This window comes from Martes martes (assembly GCF_963455335.1).
Source record: "Martes martes genome assembly, chromosome: 1".
Lineage (NCBI taxonomy): Eukaryota > Metazoa > Chordata > Mammalia > Carnivora > Mustelidae > Martes > Martes martes.
The window spans coordinates 34,164,199-34,174,644 of NC_137888.1; the positions used below are offsets into that span (position 1 = coordinate 34,164,199).

The following is a 10,446-nucleotide window of genomic DNA, read 5'->3' on the forward strand; positions in this document are numbered from 1 at the left end:
GAGTCTGTCTAAAAATAACCAGGAGAGTTTTTTCCAAGTGGAAATGGATTATATAGTCTGTAAACTACCACTTGTTTACACTGATGGTCTTGGTGACAGAAGAGCATCCATATACATTTATATAGTCAAATAGGCTGGAACATTTCAAGGCATCTGTTTCCATGTTCTGTATTTAGATAGGCACTTCTCATAGAGGAAGCTAAGTAGAACTTTAAAGCCCTCACTCCCGCTCTGTTAATAACAAAAATCTCTCATTAGGCTCTTCTCTTAGGTTCCACACTTTACTCAGGGACAACAGAGTTGGTCATTCTAACTGCAGCATTTTCAGTATGTTATTAACTTGACAGTCACTTTTTTTTTTTCTTTTTACCATCAGCAAATATTTTGGAACAAAATGCGGCAGGCTCATGCAATCTTGTCTTTCTTCAGAGAACATTTTGACACTAACAGGCATGTTAACGAAGTGTTTTTGGATTAACCTGTGATGTCATAGTGCCTTTGTGTGTGATGGTTTTGGACTGAACTTAAAATTAGCCTAAAAGGAATATCTACATTGAGGAGGAAAATACATAACGCTATGTCTTGAGAATATGGAAGTTTTTAAGGTAGGAAAACATGGAATAAATGTCTATAGGAATATCTCTCTAGATATTCAAAAATACAATTGTCAACAAAATATGTTATAGATGTTTAAAATTGACTTCTGTCTAAAGTCCAGAGATCTTAACGTTGACTGTCTTTTTTTTGTTGTTAAGATTTTATTTATTTATTTGACAGACAGAAATCACAAGTAGGTAGAGAGGCAGGCAGAGAGAGAGAGGGGGGAGCAAGCTCCCCACTGAGCAGAGAGCCCGACGTGGGGCTTGATCCCAGGACCCTGGGATCATGACCTGAGCCAAAGGCAGAGGCTTTAACCCACTGAGCCACCCAGGCGCCCAACATTGATGGTCTTTAAAGAGAACTCCTCTAACCTGATTCTTTTTTATTTCTTTTGGTAAGAGTTTAATTGCCATTAGAATTATTTTCAAGTTAAGAAGATAAGAAGATTGATTTATTTTCTCACTATGTAAATGCTTTAATGGCCAAGTCTGTTCGGAATGTGGCCGCAAGACATGAAAAAGAGCAAGTGCATACAGAGACATGATCATCAGAGAACAGGTGGTGAGTGAATAAAGAGTTCACACAGCTTCCATGCACTTGAACATGTCTGTGAACCACTCTGAGATACACTTGAACAGGTCCTGGATGGCTGTGCTGTTGCTCCTGAAGGTGGCAGACATTTTTAGCCCTCGAGGTGGTGTGTCATAGACAGCTGTCTTCATGTTTTTGGGGATCCACTCAATGAAGTAGCTGCTGTTCTTGTCTTGGGCGTTCAACATCTGCTCATCCACCTTCTTCGTGGACATGCAGCCCCTGAATACTGCAGGCACGGTCAGGTAGTGGTTGTAATGTTCTTGGCATCGAACATGTGCTGGGTGAGCTCAGGCACTGTCAGCGCCATGTACTGTTGGCTGCTCCGGCTGGCCAGTGGGGTGAAGCCAGGCATGCAGAATTGCAGTTAGGGGAAGAGGACCCTATTGACAGCCAGCTTGCGTGGGTCAGCATTGAGCTGCTCAGGAAAAGGCAGGCAGCTGGTAACCCCACTCATGGTGGCTGACACCAGGTGGTTGACGTCCCCATGGGTTGGTGTGGTCAGTTTCAAAGTTCCAAAGCTAATGTCATGGGGGCCTTGTTATCAATCCAATAGCTTTCAGTCTGGGTTATCTATGAGCTGGTGGACTGAGATGGTGGCATCATAGGGCTCCACCACCCTGTCTGACAGGTTGGTCAATGGTGCCACACTGAATGTGTTCATGATCCTGTCTGGGCACCCCTCCCCCATCTTGCTGATGGTACCCATCCCAGGCTCAGTCACCTTACCTGGGGAGTGGGTCAGCTGGAAGCCCTGCAGGCAGTCACAGCTTTCATGTTCTTTCCTCACAACTTCCAGCCCAGAGTCGATCAGCCCTTCACCCTCTGTGTAGTGCCCCTTGGCCCACTGTTCTGCATAACTCTGACCAGAAACCACGTCGTCTGGCCTGAAGATTTGCCCAAAGGGTCCCAAGCACACGGAGACCATAGAGCCCAGCTCCAGGTCCACAAGCATAGTGCAGGGCACGCACTTGCCACCGGTGGCCTCCTTGTAGTGTTCGTTGATCTGCTCCAGCTTCGGGTCGCTGTAGCTGTGGTAAACGCTGGTAGGGTCGATGCCATGCTTGTCGCTGATGACCTTCCGAATTTAGCGTGGATCTGGTTTCTGCACTGGCTGGCCTAGAGGGGCAAGATCTTCCTCCGGGCGACAGCCACAGTGGCGCTGGCGGAAGAACCGCACAGGAGCCCAGGAGCTGGTGCCAGGAGGGCTAAGAGTGACTTTTTAAACTTCAGAATGAACTTCCCTGCTATGACTGACTGTATTTTCTAATACGAAGAATTGTAAGTTTTCACAATAAAAGCATAATCTTTTAATATATTTTGATTTTGAGCTTTATGCCTTATCCGTCTGCCACATAGGTGTATTCTAGTTGGCATCCCGATAATAGCCCGCACACTACGTGCAGGTTAAAATGTACTACTTATTAAATCAACTTACTACTTATACTAGGGAAATTGACACAGTATAGATGTTTTAAAATTTATTCTTGTCTAATAAAAAATAGAAATGGTCAGTAACAAGAAATCTAATTTCAGGAACTTTAAAATCTATTTGGGATTACTAACAAGAGAATGTCCCTTTTATTTAGTTGGCGTGTTGGCACAAGTAAACCTTCCTTACTTTCTCCTCTAAAAAGACTGAAGATTATTTCACTAGAGGCAGGATGCCCATCATCCATTAAAAAAAAAAAATCATCCTCTGTACCCAAAACAGGGTTTGTAGATAGTAGGCCAGCAAATATTTGTAGAAATGCAGAAGCTGTGATTTAGTACTTCCCTGTGGTTTTAAATAATATTACATAAATAATATTACACAAATAATATTACAAAGGCAAAAATAATTGAATAAAAATTTAAATGACCAAATATTTTAATTTGTTTAAAGTTATATGTATATTCCACTTCTGTGAGAGCTAAGAGAGGGTCACAGAAAAAAAATCAGAAGATGGATGCAGCTACCTTTTTGAAAAGATCAAGTGCCACTGAATTCGTAGAGTAACAGAAAGTTATATTTAGAAGTAGACTTAAGATATGACAGTTCATGACATGGTATTTATTAAGGTACACACTTCACATATGGGAGTTGACTTTTTGCTCTAGCATGCCTTGCCTTGCCCCTCCTTTATATAGAACAAACAAAAAATGCTTTTGTACATGACGGTGTGGCAGGTTTCTCAATTTGATTCTCTGATGTAGTTATAAAAAGGCTTTAAGTAGTTATCCACTGCATAAGTTGCCATTTCAATATTTATATAAGCCAAATATAACATAGGCATCAACAATGCATTGTGTTACTGAAACCTTTTGATTTTTTGTTTGTGTGTGTGTTTGTTTCTTATTTGAACATACACCTAGTAATCATCCAATACTTTCCTCATGGACCACCATCGTCATGCTCCTGTTAGCTGATGGTAGAAATAGCTAGCTGTCAAAAAGTATTTCTCCCATTCTTCCATTATAGCTTTGCTGCTGGGCATGTGGTTGCCCAGCTAGAGACCATATTTCTCAGACTCCCTTACAGCTAGCTAGATGTGGTCCTTTAGCTACATTTTCATTAATGGAATGTTACTAGAAGTGAAAGCGACACTTCTAGCTATGGGTCTTAAAGTACTGGGTATGTGAATTTTTTATACTTTCCCTTTCCCATGAGTTGCAGCAGGGTCACTTTTGGGATTCTAATAAGAAAAAGTTACATCTGTATTTTTAAACCTCTGTTTTATGAGTATCTTATATAGACCAGCTTAGGTGTCTCCCTAATACAGGTGGGCCCAGCCATAGTTTCCTTGGTCCCAAATGAAACCAAACTATTAACTCATTATTTTAGATGCTGGCACTTTCCTTTGAAAATGAACCTCAGGGGGCACCTGCTGGTTCAGAGTGTTGGACCTCTACCTTCGGCTTAGGTCATGGTCTCAGGGTCCTGGGATGGAGCACCACATTGGGCTCTCTGCTCGGTGGGATCCCTGCTTCCCCCTCTCTCTCTGCCTGCCTCTCTGCCTACTTGTGATCTCTCTCTCTCTGTCAAATTGATAAATGAAAAATCTTAAAAAAAAAAAAAAAAGAAAATGAACCTCAGAACATTTAATTTTAATCTACTGAAAGGTAAATTGTATTAGAGGAAATATATTCATTTTGGTAGTAATCATATAAAGACAAGTGGTGACTGTTGGATAGAATTTCAGGCCAAGTTTAAGTGAAAATATTTAGGAAGTGAAAATATTTAGGTGCTGTGTACAAGCAAATTCCATTTAATAGGACACCGGGAATTCTAGCTCTACACAGTGCTGCTCTCTAACACTGATACTAAAAGAGAAAAGCCAAAAAGAGACTTGGTACTTTTCATGATCTCTGCTGCTAGTACCCTAGAGGTTCTAAATGACCTCCAGGCTTCAAAATCTTGACATTATCCATCAATTCCAATTTGCTTTGGGCAGCTGTATGGACTATCTCTTCCCTGACTTTAAATGGACTGGTATGGAGTTCATTTAATGATGGATGTATTTATTCAACAGGTGTGTATTAAATGAATGAGTGAATAGATATTTACTGAGAGCTTACCGGGAGTCAGGCACTATTCTATTAACCAGAAATTCAATGATGAACCAAAGAGACAAAGTTGCTGTCCTCATGGAGCTTGTATTTCAATTGACAGAGACAGAAAAATACATGAGTAAACAAATAAAAACATTCAGATATTGATAAATACTGTGAAGGAGATAAAAGCGGGTGCTATAAGGGGGAGTGAGCCAGGATGAGGATTTTTTACATAGGATTCCCCCAAATTCTTCTCTGCTAAGGTCCTATGAAGCTGAGATCTAGATGGTAGTAGAGGCAGTCATTGGAGAACTAGGAGGAAAGTGTAGGCAAGGAGGATGATAGGTGCTAAGTCTTTGGTGGGGGATTCACATTCAGTTTTGGTGATATGCATATGGTATTTAACTAATTATTATATAATAATAAATAGCATCTGAGTGATATCAAAGTGCAGATCAAAAGTATCAATAGTTTTACTGAGAGCCTAAATTAAAATACACAGAACTTTGTCTTCATTTTGTTTAGTATTGGATGTTGTGTGTGTCAGGTATGCAGATTTTATAACTTCTGGCAAAGGGTTATCATCTAAAATAAATTTAAACAAGGGATCTTTTTCAGCATAATAGTTTATTTTCTTTACATTATTTTTCATGCAAAATTCAGTTATTATGAAGTATTACTTTGTGAGGTTTGACTGGTACAGTTAAGATGTAACTATCTTTAACTATGTAAAACAAAAATAAATAAAAAATTTAGTAAGATTTGTTTATTTAGTAGAGAGAGAATGAGAGAGCAGGGGGAGGGGCAGACAGGGAGAGGGAAAAACAGATTCCCCACCAAGCAGGGAGCCTGAGGCGGGGCTGGTTCCCAGCACCGTGGGATCCTGATCTGAGCTGAAGATAAGAGTTGGTCACTTGGGGCACCTGGGTGGCTCAATGGGTTGGGGCCTCTGCCTTCGGCTCAGGTCATGGTCCCAGGGTCCTGGGATCCAGCCCCACATCGGGCTCTCTGCTCAGTGGGGACCCTGCTTCCCCCTCTCTCTGCCTACTTGTGACCTCTGTCAGGTAAATAAATAAAATCTTAAAAAAAAAAAAAAAGGAGTTGGTCACTTAACTGCCTGAGTTACCCAGGTGACCAATAAATAAATAAAATTTAATAAAATCTCATTAACTGTTGTAACTTTATTTTTAATTGCATGTACAAAAAAAAGGGCTGGAATGATTGCATAAAAAATTGAAGAAGTCTGAATTTAGATGAAATATCTAATAGATATAATTAAATAACAGAAAATAATTTAGCAAATGAAAGAAAATCTGAGGTCTCTCTTGATCAATGCATATTAGAAATTGTTGAAAAATACTGGAAATACACAAACTATTTTTCTGTAAACATCTCCAAAAATCTGAACTTTAACACTTCTAAGCATAAACCTATTAAAATATCATAAGAAATGCAATCAGTATCTTGTAGAAACTAGGAAAGACAATTTTACTGCTGAGTAGAGTATCTGTGACCTGGAAAACAATATAAGGATTTTTTTTTTTTAAATGACTCCCAACAGTTCTTTTAATAAGTTCAGGTAAATTGGAAATCGAGAATGCAATATGGATCTTACTTTACCTCTATATCCTGCCTGGAATGCATGAAAAAATCAAAATAATATTTGCCATAATACAACATGAGCCAAGCTATGAAATTTAATGTTCCAAAGAAGATTCAGCATGCCTGAACAAGAATACAATGAAGAAAAAGTTACTATAATTATGAAACTTATGACCATTAAGTTATTTATGTTGTATATATTTGCTGCATCTTTTTGTAAACCTTTAAATAAGCAATCTAAGAAAATAATTTTCTGGGAAGTGACTGAGATAAGCACAGATAAGAAATTAAATGAATTATTTGGCAGCTACTGTATAGTAACATTAGATTTAATTCTACTATTGAAATTGCCTGTGTATTGTAAGCAGTTAGGAAACACTTTCTCAAATGATCAACATCTATTTCCAAAAGTGCAGTTATGGATAATATGCAAAGTTACAAATCACCATGGACTTCCTTCAGGAATCAATCCAAGAAGTATTCAAACAGATAACTTTTAATAAGTCAAGTTCCAGCTGTGAACTTCAAGACAATCATAAGAGATAAACATAAAGAGCCAGGCATAATACAAAATAAGTAAGTCCTCTAAAACTGGAAATCTGCAGAGTTCTAAATCCTTAGGAATCCATAGGATGTCCACAAATGCATTTAGAGGGCAAGACTTTCAGAGCTAATATAAAATCTGACTCATTATCTTACTGTAATTTAGTATTTCCACTTACAAGAATTCTAAATAGAGGGTAGCTAGAATAGCTGCATTAATCTAAACTTCTTTTCCATCAAAAGTTCATTACAAGCGCCCTTGGCTCTGTTCTCATCCCCTCATCCCTGCACATCTCTCCTGCATGACTTCAAAGAGAACTCTCCACGCAGGAGATAGAAAAGGGAGGCTGGGGGATGAGACCAGGGCCACCTCTGTTAAGAGAGAGGCTTAATTAAGTACATATTTGAAGAGTGCCTTTGACATGAAAAAGCGGTAAGAAAATTCAGTACTATTAACAGTGAACGAGAAGTGCTTGGTCCTGGGAGCAAAGCCTTATAGAGATTAAGAAAAAAGTTTATATTCTCCTCCTCCAGGCGAGCATTTTTCAATGGGGTTCTTTATTGATTTGTGATCCTAAGAGAGTCTGTAAATCTAGCATCTGCATATCGATTACTGGTTTGGATGGAGGAAGAGGAAGCAGAGAGTAAAAGATACATCTTTCTTAAATCTGAATAAAACTACAGAATGCATGCTTCAAATATGTACTCATTTCTTTACAAAAGGACTTATTATACGTGTAGAATTTGGAGGAGAACAATTTGTATGTATAATAAAAGATGATCTTTATTTTCATTTGTTACTTAACAGAAATTTAACGGGTATGCTATTACCAAAATGACCAATATTAATATAATAGCGCTTAAAACTTGGAAGCACTGTTATTCTTCAGATATACAATTCTAAAGTAAGATGCCAGATCAAAACGCAAATTATCCAAGAAAAATAACTGGTTAGAAGGCTCTTAAACCCACAATGAAAGGATTGGGAAAAAAAAAAAAAAGTGCAGAATAGGAAGAGAGTATTTGTGCAGAGATTTCCTTCAAGAGCTGGTTCTGGATTCTTAGTTCCACGATCCATTCCAAGGATGATGAATGGGACTTCCCCTTCCTCTGCCTGAAACCTAGAAAGGGGAGCTTCATTAGAAGTTTTGGAGAGCTTGGATATGCCCTTATAATTTGGGGGACCCTTTGGTCTGCCATCTGACGAATGCTCTGACATTCTTCAGGGCAAGTTCATGGTTCTCTGAGATGGTGGGGTTGAGAGAAAGAAGAGGGTTCATTTGTGAAATAACTGCGTTCTCACCTGTGGAAGGGCAAAAAAAAAATCACAAGATTTTTTTTTATTTTTGTTTAAAGATTTTATTTATTTATTTGACCGTCAGAGATCACAAGTAGGCAGAGAGGCAGGCAGAGAGAGAGAGAGAGATGGGGAAGCAGGCTCCCTGCTGAGTGGAGAGCTGGATGCAGGGCTTGATCCCAGGACCCTGGGATCATGACCTGAACTGAAGGCAGAGGCTTTAACCCACTGAGCCACCCAGGCACCCCAAGATTCTTCTTTAGACCAGATGGAGATGGCAAGGATGGAGCCATCCTAGAGCTGTTTTGAATTCTGTTGAGCTCTATTTCCAGGATAGACCACAGGACCCTTAACTGGTAGTCTCTGTATGAAGTAGATACCTGAGGAATTCGAGGTGAGGGAGATGCAGGGATCTGAAGAAAAGTTATTGCATGGGTACCCACAGGTATTGCAGACAGAGGAGGCTAGCCTCCAACAAGTCCACAGAAGTTTTAAAAGTCTCCCAGGCCAAGTTCCTGCAATGCCATCTTGTGATGCTACCTCTCCAAGTAAGAACTTCCCTTCCCCCCATTTGGCCTCCACTCCTGTTAATTTAGGAGTGGTATTTACAGGAACAGGTGAGTACAGGATGAGGTGAGTGAGACAGAAAGACTGGTTTCCTATACCCTTTACCCACACCCCCCAAATAACCAGGCTCTGGGTGAAGAGAGAAAGTAGGATAAGTCAAAGTCGGGGTTTTAGTTACTGGGGACTGAACAGTGAGATTTCTGACACAAGACCATTATGTTCGTGACATAAACAGACTATACAACCTATAATTATCTAAAACTAACAAAAGTTTCATCCAGTATCAAGTGAAAACTACTCCCAATAGTAAAGAACAAATAGTGGGATGAAAAGATACAGTTTTGTTTTCAGTTTGCCCAATGATTCAAAACTGATTAAAAATGAGACATGTCTGTTATGTTGCTATGTAATCAAATTAATCACCATAGGACACGAACTTATTATTCTTTAAAGTTAAAATATGATTTTAAAAGCAGAAAGAGCAACAGTTGAATAAAAACCTCACCAAAGCCTTCAACTTTATCTTAAAATGTTAAAAGCAAAAAAGTTCACTATTTATAATTATACTTAGAAGGCCAAACAATTATTCAGTGACAAACCAAGAAGTAAAAGATAATTCATAGTAACTATCACATATACGTAATGACTACCTTAAAACTCAATTTGTTAGAAACAAAGAATTACACGTTAGACAAATGTAAGTTCTTCAGTGGAGACCTGGCAGCCATTATCTAATGGTTCAGATAGAAGACATGCAACCATTTGGTGGAAGGTTGGCAAGATGGCCTCCTTGAAAAAGACTTTCAGGGTTCTATTTGTTTGAGTCTTCAATGCAGACATTAATAAGCAGACATCTATTCATGGAAACCTAAATATTTACCAGTTCTGCCATGTTGTTCTGGTTTTGAACTTTCAGTCAACTGAAGTTTCTCTGCCATAATCTATGAAACATCAACATTTTTGTGACTCAAATAGATTTCATTTTTTGGAATCAGTTTGGGCAATAGTACTTTGATTCTATTAATTAGCTGCCTTGCTTAAGTAGAAAACTGAGTTTCTATTTTTATGCTTTAGAGATCAAAGCCTAGGACAGAAAAGGATGTTATTGAAGTAGTAGCAAAGAGACAAATAAGGCTGGAGCTGCAAAGAACAATTTTAAAAAAATGGTTCTGTGCAATCCTTGGTTAGTAAATAACATCTATACAAATAGTTACTTATGAAACTTGTATTATTTTGTTTTTTGAAGTTATTTTCAGGATTGACCTAGAGCTTAGAAAAATGACTGACAAATGAATCAGTTTTGAATCTGTCAGTTTGTATTCATACTGTCTGGCTCAGACCTTCGTCTTTCAACTGGATTTTGACAATACCTTCTTTTTCCCTTACTTCCCTTGTTTTAATGTTGCTCTCCTCTCATGGACCCTCCACTGTATTGGCAGATTTTTAAAAAAGGTTTTGTTTATTTTTAGAGAAAGAGGGAGTCTGCGAGCACAAGTGGGGGAAGGGGCAGAGCTGAGGGAGAGGGAGAATCTCAAGCAGACTCCCTGCTGACTGTGGAGCCCAAACAAGGGCTGAGATCATGACCTGTGTGGAAACCAAGAGTTGATTGCTTGCTTAACTGACTGAGCCACACCTATCCCCTGACAGATTATTTTTTGATGAAAATCTGTTAACAACAGTCCTTTATTCAAAGTAAATTTTTGGTCTTCCAT

At 38.9% G+C, this 10,446-nt stretch overlaps 1 pseudogene across 1 annotated transcript; it reads right to left on the reverse strand.

The window, feature by feature from the left end:
• Window positions 1–1,178: 1,178 nt before the first annotated feature.
• LOC308338134 (tubulin beta-4B chain-like) lies at window positions 1,179–9,626 on the reverse strand (annotated as a pseudogene). Its single transcript has 2 exons — window positions 9,615–9,626; window positions 1,179–2,310 (listed from the first exon to the last, which is right to left on the reverse strand). The product of its transcript is annotated as a tubulin beta-4B chain-like (transcript).
• Window positions 9,627–10,446: the final 820 nt, after the last annotated feature.